Here is a 20,722-nt window from a genome sequence, read left to right as displayed (position 1 = left end):
GATTGAGGGTGGAGCTCAAGCAATGTCCAAGCATGAATCAGTTTAAGCAGCGGTATAGGTACATGGTTTTTTTCTAGGTACAAGGAGGAGGAAGGGTTTGAGGGTTAGGGTGTTTTGTTGATCATTGTTTAGTTGTGTGCACTTTGTTTTTCTCTCTTGTAAATATGTAGTATAAAATCACACACATTGCATATGTATGTAGGTATGTGTGTATATGTATGTATCTACTGTACACTAGAGACGTTTACGATGACGGGACTTGAGTTTGTGTTGTGTTAAATGTGTTTGTAGCATGGCCCAAGCAGAGGGTCACCCCTTAGAGTCTGGTCTGCTTGAGGTTTCTTCCTCAATACATCGAAGGGAGTCTTTCCTTACCACTGTCACCTGTGTGCTTGCTCTGGGGGTTGTAATGAGTACGTATATATGTATGTTTGTATGTATATAAGGGGTGGGCGTTTATAAGCTTTGCTTCCGCTCACCCCCTTTTGGTCACACATGTCACGGTGGAATTGTCTTGTGTATCAGTTTTTTTTTGTTACTGTTGAGTTTGTGTGCCAAATAAATTCACTCATTCATTCATTCAAATGGCTACCGAATTGCTGGTGCCTTGTATGTAAACATGTTTTTTTCAAACTGGGTAAACTTGTAAGTTAGGGTGTCCATATGCCACCGCCTATATTTTATTTGTTTGGATGTTCCTGCACATAGAATGGCGCAAATGGTTAATGCAGTGTGGATCTTGTTGGTAAGCATTCTGTGAGATAGCTCCGTAATCACGGGGACCGACGTTTATTTCACATGTATAATTTGAGCGATCAAGTCACAGTTAAAGCCCCAGTCACACTAAGGAGGCATATGAAGAACGGATTCTCTACATCTGTGTTTGTCATTGTCTGACAAAGTAATTTTCCCATCCACAAAATGCGCACCTTCTCAGCTGATGTCCACCAAGTCCATTTGGAAGTTCTGGCATGTTCAAAAGTTTAAACGCATATCAAGAGATCATCGAGAACTTTGCCGCTGCTTGCACATTTTTTTTTCTGTTTTGTCCTCTGCATGTCATTTATATGTCCTGCCGTTGTCCGACTGTTCCTTCTGGCATTCTGATTGGTCAAAAGTCCAGCAAGCGGAAAAAGGACTGACATAGTAAGTGCAGCTCCATGTGTGCAAGAAACAGGCAGTGTGCTCTCTCGCTCTCTGTCCCAGTGAGGTGATGCAGCAGAGCTGTTCAAGTAAGGAAACACAACCTCATGTTTTCAGAGCGCCAAACTCTGCTCAAATGCAGCATATTTGTCTGTAAACCAGGAAAATATATCAGCTCAGTGCAGAACTCCATGGGAATGGGACGTCATCTGTCCATTTGTGCCCCAACTCCACGGGAAACTGACGTATTTGCCAACGGACTAAGCATATTTAAAAACATACCTAATCCTTTTGCTCTGTCCATCATTAGTGTGACTGCGGCTTAACCATCAAACATACAGTGTGAGTGCATAAATCATGAGCTTTTGGCTCAGAATCACATGTGATTTACTCATAATGGGAGAGTAGACATTTAACAGATATTTTGCCAAAATCTAACAGTGTATGTGCATCTTCACATAGTGTACTCCCAACATCTCTAAAACAATATAAAAAAAACATCACAGTACTCAAAGAAAGTGGGAAAAGTAACTCAGTGATTGAATGGAACAAAGTAATGCATTTTTCAGCCTCTAATTGGCTCACAGTCTCATACATCAAGAAGACACTGAAGAGACATAACCAGAAAATTCACCATGACCTTGCTGTCATTTCAAAATATCAAACTGTCCCTCAAATGAAGCTTGGCTCAACGCTTCATTCAGTGTTCATGTGGTTGCAGTGCTGTTGAGCGCACTCAGAGTTTGTATCTTCTCAAGCAGATGCACGGTCATTATAGTGTCTGCTTCTTCATCAGCAGGATATCTCAAAATATTTACACTTTTTAATGACATTTACTGGACGGGCGGGTCTTTTTGTCATACACAAATGGACTCAAAACAGGACAATTCCAGATGCTTTCTTTCTTTCTTTGAAAAATGTTTGTCCATTAACTCAAGAGTCAAGAAAATAATTCATCAAATTATCTGAACTAAAGCTATGTGCATATGAGCTATTGTCCACTGCATGGAAACCGACTATTGGGAGTGATTCTGGGTTAGATCTGCATACGTGTTTTAATTTTTATATTTAGTATTTTGTGTTTCCTACTCTCGACCTTGAGGTAACAGGTCCAGCAAAAAGGCAGGAGGCACAGCTGGAGGTGGCAGAGATGAACATGCAGCAGTTTTCTTTGGGAGTGACCAGAATGTACAGTTTTAGGATTTAACATATCAGAGGGACAGAGGAGGTAGAACGATTTGGAGACAGAGACAGAGAGATGAGATTGAGATGATTTGGACATGTGCAGAGAAAGGAAGCAGGGTATATCAGGAGAAGGATGCTGAGGAAGGAGCAGACAGGAAGAGAAGAGGGAGGCCAAAGATGATGTTTTAAATGTGGTGATGGACAGAGTGAGATGAAAACAGATGATCTCTGGTAGTTACCCCTAACGGGAGCAGGCGGAAGAAGACAATGACAATATAGTGTTTCCTACTGTATAGATGTTGTTTATGGAATGATTTTAGCATGACGGGTGATTAATGGTAGGCACTATTGCCTCACAGCTACTAGAACCCAGGTTGGCTTCCAACCTGATTCTTTCTGTGTGGAGTTTGCATGATCATTCTGTGTTTGTGTGAGTTCCCTGTGGTTGCTCTGGCTTCCTCCAATTTCTAAAATTGACCATAAGTGCGAGTATGAATGTGTTTCTCTCTCTATGCGTTAGCCTCATGATAGACTGGCAGCCTGAACAAGGTGCACCCCAACTGCAAGTGAATGACTGCTGGGACAGGCTCCAAACTTTAAATGGAGCAAGCAGGTTTAGATAATGGATGGATGGATGACTGGGAACCTCACAGCCAAGAACGTCACAGCCGGGGATGTATTTCGAAGTGCTTTATTCATTGTCCAGGTACAGCCAGAGATCAAAAAGCACAGTGGAGGCAGGCCGCATGGCAACTGTATGCATGTGGGGTGACTCAATGACGAAGTACAAAGAAACAGGCAGTAGTTCAAACACATAAGGCAAGAAGTCCAATTGGGCAGGGAAAATTTTCAGCATACTCAAAGAGCAGTAAAAGTCAACCAGAACACACACACACACACACACACACACACACACACACACACACACACACACACACACACACACACACACACACACACACACACACACACACACACACACACACACACACAAACAAAGTCACTAGCAGACTTGAAAGGCGCAAGAGGTTCTGGAATGGAAGAAAATGCAAAATAAGTTTAAAAATAAATTTGTGTGACTGGGAACTGAAGGAAAGCAACAGAAACATACACAGACTGTCAAAATAAACTAATACAGGAAGAGAGAAAGAAAAGAAAGGAGGAATGTGACTGTGTTAAACTGTCCTGGGGTGAATGAGCGACCCCCCAACTGACAGCTGTTGCATAGCATGTGGCACCTCGGTGGAGGACTGCGCTCTGAGTGCCACCATAGTTCTGTAGTTGCAGATGCTGTGAAGACAGCCTGGAAAACAATCATATAAACTGGATAAGTGGGATATAATTAGTGAAACAGAGGTTGAATGAGAATGTCAAATGACCAATGTTTGATTCTTAATGAAAAGCAAAGTGTGGAACCTGTAAACTCCAAATATATTCAAACGAGGTAAACAGGTAGCTGTGGGACTAACTGCAATCATGTCAGATCTGATCTGTCTCATCTCTTCATAAAGCGCGAGCTCGTGCCGCTGGGGCAGGAAATTCTCTGTGGAACACGATGGTGTTGTCTTTATGAAACACGCCACGTATCAGTGCTAAACTACTTCATTACTCTGGAATCAAATTGACCTAATCGGCGATGGATGTCCTGATTTGTGGCAAACACAAGGTGTGTGTACATGTTGCAGGTGCATGCATGGACACACGTGCACACGTTCACAGAGCCAGCTGGCATGTTATCAATCAATTCAGCAGTCTAATGAGATCTGAGATGAAGCACTAATGACAAATACAATTTGCACCATAGAACTCAATTAAAAAAAAAAACAGAGGTCTTAAATTTCGCTTTCATGTCAGAAAACACAAAATAAAACTGTAAAACATTCGAGTATGATTACTTGAAAACCGATCTTGTAGAGAAGATGGATGGTTTAAACTAAGCAGTGGTGGCTGCAGAATTACATGGACAGGGTGGCCAGTGGTGGGTCAGATGATGAGGACAAACACGGTCTAATTACCACAATGCCTAAATAATAAGTGTAATTAATATATTCCCTATGTATAATCTTGATACAATGCAGTTCAGCTCTTCCCATATTTGGGGGGGGGGGAGGGGGGATAAGAAACTCTACATTGCATTTTATTTTGGGAAACACTTTGTATATATGGTTGGAAAGTCGTCGGTAGTCATTTGTATCTGATCAGTGGTTCTACTGCAGGATGTCTTGGGGCTCAATCGTTATTCGGGGGTGACGGTGTCTGACGTGGCTGTTCAAGCCCAGGGCAGAGCGGAAGAGACACAGACACTTTTTGAGGAGAGGAGTGGTAGATGAGTAGGGTTAGGAGAAGCTGTTCTTTACGTTCTTGTCTCTTGGCATCTGCCTCGTGCCACCATTCATGTACCGTGCGGTCTGTTCCCTGAAAGATGGCGTGCTTCCACTCAGAGCAGTCCTCAGCGAGGGTCTCCCAGTTGACATGATCGATGTTGCAGAGGAGAAGAGTGGCCTTCAATTGGCCACAAAATCAACATTTATAGGCTCCTTGGGGTCTTGTGGTGAATTCAAGTTGTGAGAACAGGACGTGATGAGGGAGTCGGGTTGTGGACATTCTTCTAACGTGTCCTATCCAGTTTAGGCAGTGTCATGCCATCGTGGCCTAAATGCTGGGGAGATTGCCTCTTAGAAGGACAGATTCATTGGTGACGAGGTCTTGCCATTTGATCTTCAAGATCACACAGAGTTTCTGCTGTTGGAAATGCTCCAGCTGTTTCACGTCACACCTGTACAACACCCAAACCTCAGAGTCATAGAGAAGGTTGGAAAGTATTACACAAGTAAATGTTTCTACCATTGTTATTGGGGATGTCCCAATCTGATCAAATATGATTGGAATGAACCCAATCAAGGCAGTTTTGTAACTGATCAGTACAAGAGAAATTAAACCCGTCACCAAACAAATGCATGTTTGGTGACTCGGGTTTAATTTCTTCGCTTTATAAGCAAGAAGCCAGCAGACCAAACTGAACCATGACTGCTTCACTACAGAGTCAGAGTGCATGCTTTAGAAGCATTTTAATGCTCTTCTTTGCTTTAATACAAGTGAAACGCTGCACAGCAGCGCAAAGCTTGCTCACAGTACACTGTGGCCCAAACAGGAAGTGCCAAATTTTAAATCCACAGTGAAACAGGAAATATCAAATGTCAAACACTTCCTGGATTGACACTTCCTGGGTTGACAGATGGCTATAAAGGGAAAATGCTTAAAAAGGCGGAGGGTCTGGGGGAGCAGAGCCCCCCAGAAGCTGAAAGGTTTTAGCAATGCTAATGCTCCCAAGAACCATTTTACTGAAAAAAGTCTGAAGGACCTAAATGACATGGTGAGATGGTGAGGAGTTTCCAGGCATGTGAGGCAAATAAAGAAAAATGCTTAAAAAGACAGGGAGTCTGGGGGAGAAAACCCCCCGCCAGAAGATGAAAGGTTTTAGCCATGCTCATGCTCCCCTGAAGCATTTACTCAAAAATGTGTGAAGGACCTAAATGATATGGTGAGCTACTGAAGAGCTTCGCTCATCCATGCCCGTGACATATACATATTATACAGCAAACCGATATAATTCACATTTCAGACATTTTTTTTTTTTTTTTTTTACATACAACAAGAACAACAATAATCAGAATGAGAATAAATGTATGAACCAAAAAGTGTTCAGCCACTAATACTATCTTAGTTTTATTTATACAATTATGTGGTGAATGGTACTGATGAGACAAAAAAAAAATCTGTTTACGTAATAAAAAAATGAATACATGAAAACAAACATTAAAAAGCAGCTTTGATTAATGGCTGTGTTTTTTTATTTTAATGCATGGCAGGGCTGTTAAAGTGACAAGCACAGACAATGGAGTGACTGTAATGTGCTTGCATTCTGCTCTGTGCAAGTAACAGAGAATATACAAAGAAAATACAAGCATCAAATTGGGTTGTGGTATCGGCAGGTTGTCTACATTAGATAACTTGAGATGTGGGATCACTAACTGTTTCACTTATTTACATTTGTAAGCACAAAATTAGATACATTGCAAGATTCAATAATATTTTGCTATTTTGATATGATGTCTTATCCACCAGTAATCTATCACCATTCATCCTCATTCACCCATCAGTTTTCTATACCTGCTTAGTCCAATTAGGTGTCCAATTGGTGAGGATCCCCTCACCAAACATTTCTGCTGTGTTTGCAGTGTAAACAATGAGCACACTGGTTGGTGGCCCAAGCTACTCCTTATTGGCTGCTTCAATGAATGACAATGTCCTCTTTTGTGTTTATTATACAAATAATGAATGTTTATGAGTTCAATGGTACAAATATTTCATGAGGTGAAAGCTGGAAAGCTTCTTTATGTTCTCTAATGCCATATACCAACACAGTGCAGAGTAGCTACCTAAACTCTGTGAGTGAGATAGATTATCTCGTCAATAGTTTTACATCCTCATTGAACACAACTTTGGATGCTGTAGCTCCTCTGAAAAAGAGAGCCTTAAATCAGAAGTGCTTGGCTCCGTGGTATAACTCACAAACTCACAGCTTAAAGCAGATAACCCGTAAGTTGGAGAGGAAATGGCGTCCCACTAATTTAGAAGATCTTCAATTAGCCTGGAAAAAGAGTCTGTTGCTCTATAAAAAAGCCCTCCGTAAAGCTAGGACATCTTACTACTCATCACTAACTGAAGAAAATAAGAACAACCCCAGGTTTCTTTTCAGCACTGTAGCCAGGCTGACAAAGAGTCAGAGCTCTATTGAGCCGAGTATTCCTTTAACTTTAACTAGTAATGACTTCATGACTTTCTTTGCTAATAAAATTTTAACTATTAGAGAAAAAATTACTCAACCATCCCAAAGACATATCGTTATCTTTGGCTGCTTTCAGTAATGCTGGTGTTTGGTTAGACTCTTTCTCTCTGATTGTTCTGTCTGAGTTATTTTCATTAGTCACTTCCTCCAAACCATCAACATGTCTATTAGACCCCATTCCTACCAGGCTGCTCAAGGAAGCCCTACCATTAATTAATGCTTCGATCTTAAATATGATCAATCTATCTTTATTAGTTGGCTATGTACCACAGGCTTTTAAGGTGGCAGTAATTAAACCATTACTTAAAAAGCCATCACTTGACCCAGCTATCTTAGCTAATTATAGGCCAATCTCCAACCTTCCTTTTCTCTCAAAAATTCTTGAAAGGGTAGTTGTAAAACAGCTAACTGATCATCTGCAGAGGAATGGTCTATTTGAAGAGTTTCAGTCAGGTTTCAGAATTCATCATAGTACAGAAACAGCATTAGTGAAGGTTACAAATGATCTTCTTATGGCCTCAGACAGTGTACTCATCTCTGTGCTTGTCCTGTTAGACCTCAGTGCTGCTTTTGATACTGTTGACAATAAAATTTTATTACAGAGATTAGAGCATGCCATAGGTATTAAAGTCACTGCGCTGTGGTGGTTTGAATCATATTTATATAATAGATTACAATTTGTTCATGTAAATGGGGAGTCTTCTTCACAGACTAAGGTTAATTATGGAGTTCCACAAGGTTCTGTGCTAGGACCAATTTTATTCACTTTATACATGCTTCCCTTAGGCAGTATTATTAGAAAGCATTGCTTAAATTTTCATTGTTACGCAGATGATACCCAGCTTTATCTATCCATGAAGCCAGAGGACACATACCAATTAGGTAACTGCAGGAATGTCTTACAGACATAAAGACATGGATGACCTCTAATTTTCTGCTTTTAAATTCCGATAAAACTGAAGTTATTGTACTTGGCCCCACAAATCTTAGAAACATGGTGTCTAACCAGATCCTTACTCTGGATGGCATTACCCTGACCTCTAGTAATACTGTGAGAAATCTTGGAGTCATTTTTGATCAGGATATGTCCTTCAATGCGCATATTAAGCAAATATGTAGGACTGCTTTTTTACATTTGCGCAATATCTCTAAAATTAGAAAGGTCTTGTCTCAGAGTGATGCTGAAAAACTAATTCATGCATTTATTTCCCCTAGGCTGGACTATTGTAATTCATTATTATCAGGTTGTCCTAAAAGTTCCCTGAAAAGCCTTCAGTTAATTCAAAATGCTGCAGCTAGAGTACTGACGGGGACTAGAAGGAGAGAGCATATTTCACCCATATTGGCCTCTCTTCATTGGATTCCTGTTAATTCTAAAATAGAATTTAAAATTCTTCTTCTTACTTATAAGGTTTTGAATAATCAGGTCCCATCTTATCTTAGGGACCTCTTAGTACCATATCACCCCAATAGAGCGCTTCGCTCTCAGACTGCAGGCTTACTTGTAGTTCCTAGGGTTTTTAAGAGTAGAATGGGAGGCAGAGCCTTCAGCTTTCAGGCTCCTCTCCTGTGGAACCAGCTCCCAATTCGGATCAGGGAGGCAGACACCCTCTCTACTTTTAAGATTAGGCTTAAAACTTTCCTTTTTGCTAAAGCTTATAGTTAGGGCTGGATCAGGTGACCCTGAACCATCCCTTAGTTATGCTGCTATAGACTTAGACTGCTGGGGGGTTCCCATGATGCACTGAGTGTTTCTTTCTCTTTTTGCTCTGTATGCACCACTCTGCATTTAATCATTAGTGATTGATCTCTGCTGTCTTCCACAGCATGTCTTTTTCCTGATTCTCTCCCCTCAGCCCCAACCAGTCCCAGCAGAAGACTGCCCCTCCCTGAGCCTGGTTCTGCTGGAGGTTTCTTCCTGTTAAAAGGGAGTTTTTCCTTCCCACTATCGCCAAATGCTTGCTCATAGGGGGTCATTTTGACTGTTGGGGTTTTTCTGTAATTATTGTATGGCTTTTGCCTTGCAATATAAAGCGCCTTGGGGCAACTGTTGTTGTGATTTGGCGCTATATAAATAAAATTGATTTGATTTGATTTAAATGACATTTGGCTTTGAGGATAAAATCATTTAATTGCATTTTGTTCCACTCTTTCTGCAAAGACATGTAACAGCATTAGGTTGTCATTGCATTTTTCATTTCAAAATTCTTGACACATTCTGTGTTTGGGAAAGGGCAGGACTGAATGCAGAACCCTTTTTCCTTCTGCAGCCATGCCTTTGTCATGTGTGTAGAATTCATTTTTGCATTGTGTTGTTGAAAAATGCATTCCTGGAAAAGAGGTCATGTAGAATGCAGCATACACTATGTTGCTCTAAATTCTCAATGTATGTTTCTACATTAATTACCTTTACCAGGAGCACTGACCCAACCCCATACCATGACATATACTGACTTTTGGACTTGCTGTTGATAACAGTCTGGAAGGTCCTTTGTGCCATATGTTTATTATGATTTTTATTATACGAGGTCTGTCAATAAAGTAATGGTCCTTTTTATTTTTTTCAAAAACTATATGGATTTCATTCATATGTTTTTACGTCAGACGTACTTGAACCCTCGTGCACATGCAGGAGTTTTTCCTCGCCTGTCGGTTACGTCATTCGCCTGTGAGCACGCCTTGGGAAGGAGTGGTCCCGCCCCCTCATCGGATTTTCATTGCCTGGAAATGGCGGAATGAAAAGGACTTTTTTTCCATCAGAATTTTTTCAGAAGCTGTTAGAGACTGGCAGCTGGAAACCTTTCGAAAAATTTATCTGGCTTTCGGTGAAACTTTTATGGGCTTCACAGAGAATAAGGACTGTTACTACAGCTTTAAGGACCCCTTTAAGGACGCTCGACACAAAACACTCCGAGCTGCGACGACGCGGCACAAGCCACCGGACCATTTCTAAATGGATGGCTCTGTGGATACGAGACCATCGTGTGCTCTTTCTCTGGTTATCACAAGAGCTGGACATCAGCCATTTTCCGGCAGATTTCACTTTTAACAAGAGATTTTGTCATGAAAAGCCACGCGGAGGCTTCGCGCGTAAAGACCGATTCGCTTTGGAAGAGAGACACATGTCCAGCTCTCCACAATTTCACTGATACTTACTGGACTGGTAAGCATTGAAAGCCGAGATAGACATGTCCAAACAAAAAATCCGACGAGGGGGCGGGACCACTCCTTCCGACAGGCATGGAAAGACTCATGCATGCACATGAGGGTTCAAGCATGTCTGACGTAAAAACATATGAATGAAATCCATATAGTTTTTGAAAAAAATAAAAAGGACTGTTATTTTATTGACAGACCTCGTATATATATATATATATATATATATATATATATATATATATATATATATATATTATATTATTAGACATGTAACCCTCTGGGGTCCGAGGGCATTTTTTGGACAGTTCCCTCGCCTGGCATAAATGTTTTATTATTGCCGTTAACAGCTCTTCCTGCATCCCACAATCAAGTTTTATGCCTCTTTTTTCAGGACAACCTGCACTTTCAGAATATATATGTTTTTATTTTGCTTTATAAGTGTAATAAAGGTTTACAATCAAAAATAGACAAGGAAAAAATAAAGCGAAAAATAATTTTCCACACACTATTCAAAACACACAGCAAACTATAATAAACAACTGCTTTGACACTTTATAAAGGTAATTTGAGGTCTTGTGTGAAAGACTGCACAACAAAAAGGTTCATACAATAAACATAAATGAACAGTATATACAAAATGTAGTCTCAGACTTGGATATGCTGTCTTCTGATACAGTTGCTTCACACTCAGTGCACATCGGAGGTCACTGCTTTATATTTTAATTATTATTATTATTTATTTATTTATTTATTTATTTATTTTAATTTAATTTTCATGTAGTATGCCATTATCACTCACTCACCTAAAATATAATTGCAAATAATGTGTGAGTCTGGGTCAGTAAGCACACCACAGTAAACTGCAACAATCTTTAGTCTGTTGTGAATCTCATAAACATTATGAAATGTTATGAATACACTGTGAAAGTGAAGGTCTTGTGATCTTCTGTGTATCATGGTTACAGTAGTAAAACAACACACTGTTCCATCTGATTGACCGTTCTGGTAATGTCAATGTTCATATAAGAGCCCCAAAGTACCAAGGAAGTCCCAAAGTTCACAGGAAGTTGGGAGAGACGAGACTGATTTGCAAGAAACTGGATTATTTATTTGTATTTTTGCAGTGAGGGTTATTTCATGACCTGGCTTCAGCCTTCTGCAGATGCCAGACTCTGTTTTTCAATTGTACTTTTACACATTTTCAAGTTTAAAAAGACACTGGGGCTTCTTCTCAAAGTAGGAGAGAATAAATACAATTCTGTAAAATCAACTTGCTGCTGTAATTGGCATTGCACACCAACAGAGAACCATCAAAAATCAGTTTGATGATGAACCAGTTGCACCATTTAAAACCTGAAACTTAGAGCTAAAAAGATGTAGAATTTATTGCAAGCGCCAGTGGTGGGCACAGCTAACCAAAACGTTAGCTTCGATAACCATTAATCAGATAACTAAAAAGTTATCTTTTAAACTGCAAAAAAATATCTTTATTACAGATTATTACAGATAACTTGTAGTACTGATTTAGACGCGGCCACATCAGATTACACTGTCAGCTTCTGATAGACCAGTTTCACTTTAAGCTCTCCAGGGGCTACTGGGTAAATTCAAGGATCACAAACACACAAAAAATGAATGAAAAAAAAAAAAACCCAGACACTGTCATCTTTCAAAAGCACTAAAACACAGTATTAGAAGTCACAGTTTATTAATGCATTGAGTAAAAGACACGTAATAAATATAAATTCTTACCTGTTAGTTTCAGTGGGATACATCTGAAAAAATAACCGCCCTGAGATTATCCAAAATGGTCTAAACGATGAAGAAAAGTCTGTCTGTACATAGCTGCACCGTGAGAGCTCCTCTCTCCCACAGAGTCTTAGCGATACCGTCAGCCACAAAGAAATAAAATAATGTTAAACTTAGTCCATTTTGTTTTTGTGTCGAGCGGACAATGACCTTCTTCTTCTTCTTCTTCTTCTGGATCCAATGGCGGACAGCACCAGCTTAAGGTGCATTTACCGCCACCTACTGGGCTGGTTAGTGACGGCTGAGGCTGAGATTTTACAAAACCTTAAACTCCTGGCAGCCATAGTCATTTGTTTAGATGCAATGAAGTAATCCAGTGTCCTTTAGATATTTAAAATAATTATTTTTGCACGATGTGTGATGGGATTTGCAGCAGATTTCCAAGGGACAAGGGATGGAAACACTGTCATGTCCAAAGTGAACCTGAACTACACTACCCACAATGCTCCCTGTCTTGACCAGCCAATCATGTTTTGCGCTTAATGATGACGTTATCAGCAAACGACAGCCATTCTGCCATTAATAAACACACAACAGACGGACTACAATGTTTGATTTTAGGGTTTACAAATTTTTGGCCATTAAACTTTGTTCACTTTACCAGCAAAAAAAATGTTTTCGGACTGAAAGTTATCAGAACTACCTTTATCTGAATATAACTGGTCAGCTGAGGGTTTTAAAACTTATCTGAAAAGTTAATCCACTAGCAATAACATTAGCGTTGATAATTATCTGTTATCGGATTAGCTGAACTGTGCCCCCCCACTGGCAAGCACTAACCTAACCTTAACCTTAACAGTAACGGCACTGTGACTTCCAACATTACCTGCTGGGTGGAATTTTCAAAGAGGATCATGTCTGGCTGGAGGGTTGTTGGTCAAAAGCCATCTGGAATTCTCAGCTGTCTCTCCAAGTCTATGTTTAAGTGCAAGTCAGACACTGGGCAGAATACCAGCTGCTGGTCTAAGATGCTTGCCTGGTGGGGCCTCAACTGCAGCCTTCACAGAGTTGAAAAATGCACTTTGGGGATGTTGCCTTGGACTCTGGCAAATGGCTCAGACACAGCCTTTGGAAGATGGTCATGTTTTCAAGATTCTCTTGCAGAACAGAATGAATATGAGGGGAGGCAGCTGTCTCTCATGTGTGAAGGTTTAATGGGCCTGGTAAGACACTGTAGTCAACTTGAAATAAAAACTGGATTTGTGAAATGTTCACCTACTAGATATTAGACAGGAGTATCTTGCACTGTGGGCCACCCCCACCTTTTCCCTGCTGTCTCTGTTCTGTTTTTATGCCCACTCACACCTCCTATCTGTCCTTGTTCTTGACATTGCCAACTTGAATCTTCAGAAAATACTCAGAGTGAGTTCTCCCACTGCCACTGATCTCACCAAACCCTTTAGTCAAATCCTACACTCTGACACATCCAGTTCCTGTTCTGCCTTCTGGCACTCACGAACATTTAACACTGCTTTTTTGGCACTTCAAAAATGTGTGGCCATTCGTACTATTAATACGACTACAGTCAGCAGACAATCATTGTCGTGCTGGAAGTGAAATTTGTCTAAGTGCCCCACGGCTGTGAAGTTACTGAGTGCACGTGACGTGCCAGAGTGTAGGTTTCCCCCCACAACACAGGTGTGCGTGTGTTTCGTGTGCTCCCCTTACTCCCCCCAACATGTCTGTGCATATGGTTCGCGCACCCCCCCCCCCCCCCCCCCCGCAGGCAAGGCATCGCTCATCTGACACCAGAGTGACATGTTGGTCTATGAGCTGACAGGACAGGGGGCATGGCTGGCTGCCCACAGCTGTTCAGAAATCTCCGGTCATGGACATCACAGCTGCAGCACACATCCTGTGTTTTGACGGACACGCGCATGTGTGCTTGTGTGGAAATACATAAAAACATATACCACTTTTGCAATGGAAGGAGAAATGGACCGTAGTTGTAGCGCAGTGGTAAAGCTTGTGTCTGGTAATCAGAGTGTGCAGGTTTGAATCCCATGGCATTTTTGATGATTTCTTTATTGTCATTACAACAAGTGTAACAAAATTATCTTCACAACTAATTACCTCAAACAAAAATACAGCAATTAATCCACAATTATTACTAGTTTAACATAACAATGGCACACATCAGAATTAAAAACAACACAAACATTTGATATTGATTATGTCCGCTAAACTTGAAACAGTCCATCGTCTGAATTGAGGCAGAGTGGGTGGAGGGCGCAGCAGAGTTCCTGTGCAGCCAGCCAAGCTTGGGGTGGAGTGGAGTGGGGGCACTGTAGCTATGTGCTGCACATCCTCCTGGAGTTGCAGAGCGGAGGCCGGGGTGGGGTGTAGGGACAGGCACATGGGGGGTGTTAGGGGTGGGGGAGATGCATGCGTCATGTGTGCAAATGAGTTTATATCAGTCTCTGTCCATGTGTGCATAAAGTCTGGAGTTGCCTTGACAACAACAGGCTGTAGGGGAGAGCAGATAAGTTGGGAGCTGAATGCTTCACCAAGGCCATTGAAATCCTTCTGGAGGAAAAACAAGTGGGGCGTTTTAACATTCGGTAGCTGATAAAGCTGCCAAGTTTTGGGTTAGGCAGAGAAACACAGAAATTGCATTTACAGGTCCTCTGACCTTCGAAATCTAATTAATGAATATTCCCTGGTCTCCAACATCTTCCGCTGCAAGGCAGATATTTGCTCCAAGATGTTTTCCAACTTGCGTTTGAGTTCAAAAGTTAATGCAGTCTGAGATTGTACCGCCTTGCCCACCTCATTAATCATGATGGACATGTGTATGGTTGTGGTTCTGGTAGCAGCCGTCTTGCCAATTTTCCGGTAGGTCAGGGCAGCGCATAATCCAATCACCTGCCCTCCTACCATAAAAAATAAGAATAAATCCTATAACGTCTTCCATGGAGAGTGGTGCCAAAAACGTAACATGCCACTCCTCCTAGGCATCTAGAACATAGGCCACAGGATAGGTTCCATCTGGGCACACAAGGTCCCCCAGCCCTGATTTCCTTATTGAAAATATGGTGTCAATAGTGTTGAGAGACCAGCTGATGAGTTCCATGGTTATTCCAAATATAGCTTGAAGAATTCACAGTCTGGTGAAGTTAGGACTTTTGAAGGTTGGAGCATGTTGAGCCCCTTGTAACTAAAGCTACTGGCCATCCTTTTCAGGAACTTGACTGTTACTGGATTCACTTACAGGTGTAGTGGCCACAGGTCACATGGCCTGCAATTAGGCCATGTGACCTGTGGCCATGTGACCATGTTACCAGGGAGTCCTGACTTGGCCACCCTGGAGAGCCATACTTCAAGCTGGATATGGGCTTTCTCAGGCATAAGTCAAAATCATTTCTTAATTACTGTCTGTTTAGTGGCACCAGCTATCAATAATGCTAAAATAAATAAATTAAATACACTTAAAAAAAAAATCAAATTTCTCCTCAATCTTCCCTTTCTTTATCACCAGGGACCTTGACTTGGCAGGTTTGAAACTCATCATTGCACAAATACCCACCTGGTTCCTGGTACAGATGATGTAACTGTGGGGTCATCCATGAGCCCAGATCATGGCACCAATGTAACTTGTGTTGCTGCCACAGGTTACATTCATGACCATACACAGCACCTTCTGCTGGCCACAGTGACATAAAGTATCTCATTCTGGCCTAGTGGATTGTCAGGACTCAATGGTTGTAGCGCAGTATTCTGCACACACGCCTTGCAATCATTGTGCAGTAGATACTTTGGATCAGTGATTTGACTCTGTCCTGTTTTGGATCCTCCCCTCTCAGGATTCCCACACCCAAATGTACTTACTGTTTTCAGATTTGTAAACCAAAGGGCAGAATTGCAACACACTTCCATTTGACTAATCTGCCATGGTCTAAGCAGTTATGAGACCAGAATGCGAACCTATGGCCTAAGACGAAAACTGGATCTTCAGTGTTATGCATCTCTGGTGCATTTCTGGGGAAAAATAAGTAAAGATCAGTATATTTCAGTTTATTTGCAAATTCACACTCTAGCCACCCCGTAGCGTGGACCAAGGGAGTCGTTCGAGGGGCAGAGTTACAGATGGTGCTGACTAATAAAAAAATATTAAAAACACGACAGATGAAATAAAAAGCAACGCCACACCAAGAATAAATGAGTCAGAGCGCAGGAAATGAACCCGATTGGTTGTAGATGATGGGGAAACATGGCTGAAGCTTTACCCATCCTTCCACGTGGATGTGTCGCTGTAATTTGTGATAATGATGGCGTCCCAGCAGGGCAGAGTGTGCAGAGTGATTTGGAATTGATTTAGTGCATTAATTACGCCCCTGTTACGCTAGTGTCATGGACAATATTTTACAATTTGATAAGCAAAAGACGTGCCGTGGGATCATTTTGATGAATTGCAAGGGTTCGGTCGTAGTGTGCTTTTATGGTCGTACCTTTTAATTTAACGCTAATCACTTTCCCCCCTCCACCCCATGGAAGCAGCAAGACTTTAATTTCACCTTGGAGACCTCTGCTCTGCAACGTGTCTGCTTTGATCAGGCCAACAAAAAGCTGCCCTGCACATGCCCACGCACGGAGCTGAAGATATGGACAGGACAAACAGGGAGTGAATGCTAGAGCACGCACACACACTCACACACAAGTATAAATACATATCTGTGTGTGTTGTGTTACTCTGCTCCTCCACCTCCTACAGTTCTGCAGGTGAGACAAGCAGTAATGAGCAGCGGTGTTCCTGGTCGTACCACCGACTGATCCTCCCCGGGGGCACAAGACTCGCTGACATCCTAACGGGAGAGCTGCAACTCCCTCAGGAGTTAGCCCAAAAGTTGACTTTGGCCCCGTTATGCCACGGATTCTAAAAAATACATCATGCTGTAGAGACTAAGAATGTTTCTCAATGCTACAATAAATTTTTAAATGTGCCTGTTTTGTATGTGGACAGGTCAAGGACACCAGATTTAAAACCTTGCAACCAGCTGCTAAATCCTCAACGTACAGAAAGAGAATAAATTCAGAAGTAATCATTAGAGCTGATACTTCTGCCAAACAAACCAGCAGGGGGCACCATCACAAAAACATGGCACTGCTGCAGTTACTATTTGACTGCAGAAAACAGAGATACCCATGTTACGGCAAAGTCATCATCAACCGCAACAACAGACTAAAAAATTCTCACGTCCGACATGCTTAAATACAAATGTGCAAGAGAATGCAAACAGGTTTTATTCCAAATAGATGAATTCCAAACAGAAAATGCCACTTTGACAAATTTAGCTATAAAAAGGCCACAAATTAATGCTAAACCTGAATATTAATGCCATACATAAAAAAAAATCATAAAGGTGTTACCAAGTAATCAATATATTACATATTTTAATGAGGAGTATTGTAATCTTAAATTGCCAAATTTCTCACATTTGTCATTTTTCTCCACAATGTTGGAAATTGGTGGAAATGATGGATAATTTTAATTTCATCAAAAGTATTCATTAAATATTTACTGAATTTTTCATTTTACTACTACTTTTTTGGCTGCTCTTGTTAGGGGTTGCCACAGCAGTCACACCAGCCACCTTCATGTCCTCTCAGCACATCCATAAACCTCCTCTTTGGTCTCCCTCTTCTCCTCCTGCCTGGTGGCTCCATCCTCAGCATCCTTATCCCTATATACACTGGATCCCTCCTCTGCACATGTCCAAACCATCTTGCCTTTCTGACTTTGTCTCAAACCGTCCCACCTGAGGTATCAATCTGATATGTTCATTGTTTATTCTGTCCATCCTCATCACTCCCAAAGAGAATTGTAACATTTTCCACCTCCAGCTCTGCCTCCTGTCTTTTTGTTAGTGCCTCAGTCTCTAAGCTGTACAACATAGCTGGTCTTACTACTGTCTTGTAAACTTTCCCCTTCACTCTTACACATATTCTTCTGTCACAATTCACTCCAGCCACCTTTCTTCACCTATTTCACCCTTCCTGCACTCTTTTCTTCAACGCTCTACCACACTCTCCATTATTTTGGACAATTAACCCCAAGTATTTAAACTCATACTTTCACCACTTCTACTCATTGTAACCACACTATTCCACTGGGCTCCCTCTCATTCACACACATGTACTCAGTCTTGCTTCTACTGACTTTCATTCCCCTTCTCTCCAGAGCATATCTCCACCTCTCCAGACTAGACTCAACTTGCTCTCTACTCTCACTACAGATCACAATGTCATCTGCAAACATCATAGTCCATGGGGACTCCTGTCTGATCTCATCTGTCAACCTGTCCATCACCACTGCAAACAAGAAAGAACTCAGAACTGATCCTTGGTGTAATCCCACCTCCACCTTGAATGAGCCTGTCATTCCGACTGCGCATCTCACTGCTGTCACACTATTCTTGTACATGTCCTGCACTACCCTAACATACTTCTCTGCCACTCCAGACTTCCTCATACAATGCCACAACTCTTCTCTTGGCACCCTATCATAAGCTTTTTCTAAGTCCACAAACACACAATGTAACTCTTTCTGTCCTTCTCTGTACTTTTCCAACAGTATTCTCAGAGCAAACATTGCATCTGTAGTGCTCTTTCTCGGCATGAAATCATATTGCTGCTCACAGATCTTCATCTGTTTTCTAAGCCTAGCTTCTACTACTCTTTCCCATAACTTCATGCTGTGGCTGATCAGCTTTATGCCTCTGTAGTTACTGCAACTCTGCACATCACCCTTGTTCTTGTACTCGGGCTTGTACTCGGGCTTACTTCTACTGACTTTCATTCTCCTTCTCTTCAGAGCATATCTCAACTTTTCCGGGTTAGACTCAACCTGTTCTCTACTCTCACTACAGACCACAATGTCATCTGCAAACATCATAGTCCATGGACACTACCGTCTGATCTCATCCGTCAACCTGTCCATCACCATTGCAAACAAGAAAGGACTCAAAGCTGATCCTTGGTGTAATCCCACCTCCACCTTTAAGGAGACTGTCATTCCTACTGCACATCTTACCGCTGTCACAGTATCCTTGTACATGTCCTGCACTACATTCACATACTTCTCTGCCACTCCAGACTTCCTCATACAATACCACAGCTCTTCACTTGGCTCCCTGTCATAAGCTTTCTTTAAATCCACAAACACACAATGTAACTCATTCTGGCCTTCTCTATACTTCTCGATCAGTATTGTCAGAGCAAACATTGCATCTGTAGTGCTAATTCTCAGCATGAAACCATATTGCTGCTAACAGATCTTCACCTGTTTTCTAAGCCTAGCTTCTTCTACTCTTTCCCATAACTTCATGCTGTGACTGATCAAATTAATGCCTCTGTAGTTACTGCTACTCTACACATCATCCTTGCTCTTAAAAACTGGAATCAGCACACGTCATCTCCACTCCTCAGGCATACTTTGACTTTCCAAGATTTTATTAAACTATTTTGTTAGAAACTCCAAAACATTTCCATGCCTCCACTGGAATGTCATCTGGACCAACTGCCTTTCCAATTTCCATCCTCTTCATAGCTGCCCTCACTTCATCCTTACTGATCTCTTGCACTTCCTGATTTAGCCTCTCCACATCATCTAACGTTTTCTCTCTCTCTCATCATCATTCATCACCTCCTCAAAATATTATCTCCACCTTTTCAACACACTCTCCTCACTTGCCAGCACTTTACCATCTGCATCTTTTACCACCCTAATCTGCTGCACATCATTTCCAGCTCTGTCCCTTTGTCTGGCCAATCAGTACAATTCTGACTCTCTGACTCTCTTCCTCTTCTTCACCTCTACAGTAATCCCACAAACCACCATCCTATGCTGTCTAGCTACAGTCGCTCCTGCCACCACCTTACACTCTCTAATTTTTTTTTTAGCTTGCATCTCCTACAAAGAATATAGTCCACCTGTGTGCACCTTCTTCCACTCTTATGTCACCCTGTGCTCCTACCTTTTCCTAAAGTAGGTATTCACCAAAGCCATTTCCATCCTTTTTGCAAAATCATCTACAATCTGCCCTTCCACATTCAGGTCTTTGATACCATATCTACCCATTACTACCTCAACACCTCTGTTCCCTTTGCCAAAATGTCCATTAAAGTCTGCTCCGATCACCACTCTTTCATGCTTGGGCATACTCTCCACCACCACATCTAACTCACTCCAGAAGTCTTCTTTCTCCTTTATCTCACAGCCTACCTCTGGGGCATATGCACTGATGATATTCATCATCATCCCTTCAATTTCCAGCTTCACACTCATCACCCTGTCAGACACTCACTTAACCTCCAACACACTCTTAACATACTCTTCTTTTGAAATGACCCCAACACCATTTCTCTTCTTATCCTCACCATGATTCAAAAACTGGAACCCACCGCCTATGCTCCTGGCCTTACTTCCCTTCCACACACAGTATGTCTACCTTTCTCCACTCCATCATGTTAGCCAGCTCTCTCCCTTTACCAGTCATACTTCCAACATTCAAAGTTCTGACTCTCACTTCCGCCATTCTAGATTTTTTTCATTTTACTGAATTTGTCAAAATAAAAGGC

The 20,722-nt window shown here is 41.6% G+C and overlaps 1 protein-coding gene and 1 long non-coding RNA gene across 2 annotated transcripts in view; both read right to left on the bottom strand.

The window, feature by feature from the left end:
• LOC117517414 (receptor tyrosine-protein kinase erbB-4-like) overlaps positions 1 to 20,722 on the bottom strand; it is an 886,935-nt gene that overhangs the window by 453,175 nt on the left and 413,038 nt on the right. The window lies entirely within an intron of this gene.
• On the bottom strand, positions 4,983 to 19,522 carry LOC117517423. The gene is made up of 3 exons (XR_004562724.1): positions 19,511 to 19,522; positions 11,914 to 11,921; positions 4,983 to 5,082 (listed from the first exon to the last, which is right to left on the bottom strand). It is a non-coding gene; the product is annotated as an uncharacterized LOC117517423 (long non-coding RNA).

This window comes from Thalassophryne amazonica, chromosome 1 (assembly GCF_902500255.1).
Source record: "Thalassophryne amazonica chromosome 1, fThaAma1.1, whole genome shotgun sequence".
NCBI lineage: Eukaryota > Metazoa > Chordata > Actinopteri > Batrachoidiformes > Batrachoididae > Thalassophryne > Thalassophryne amazonica.
The sequence above is the reverse complement of the archived record's forward strand: the minus strand, read 5'-3'. Positions and strand labels throughout refer to the sequence as shown.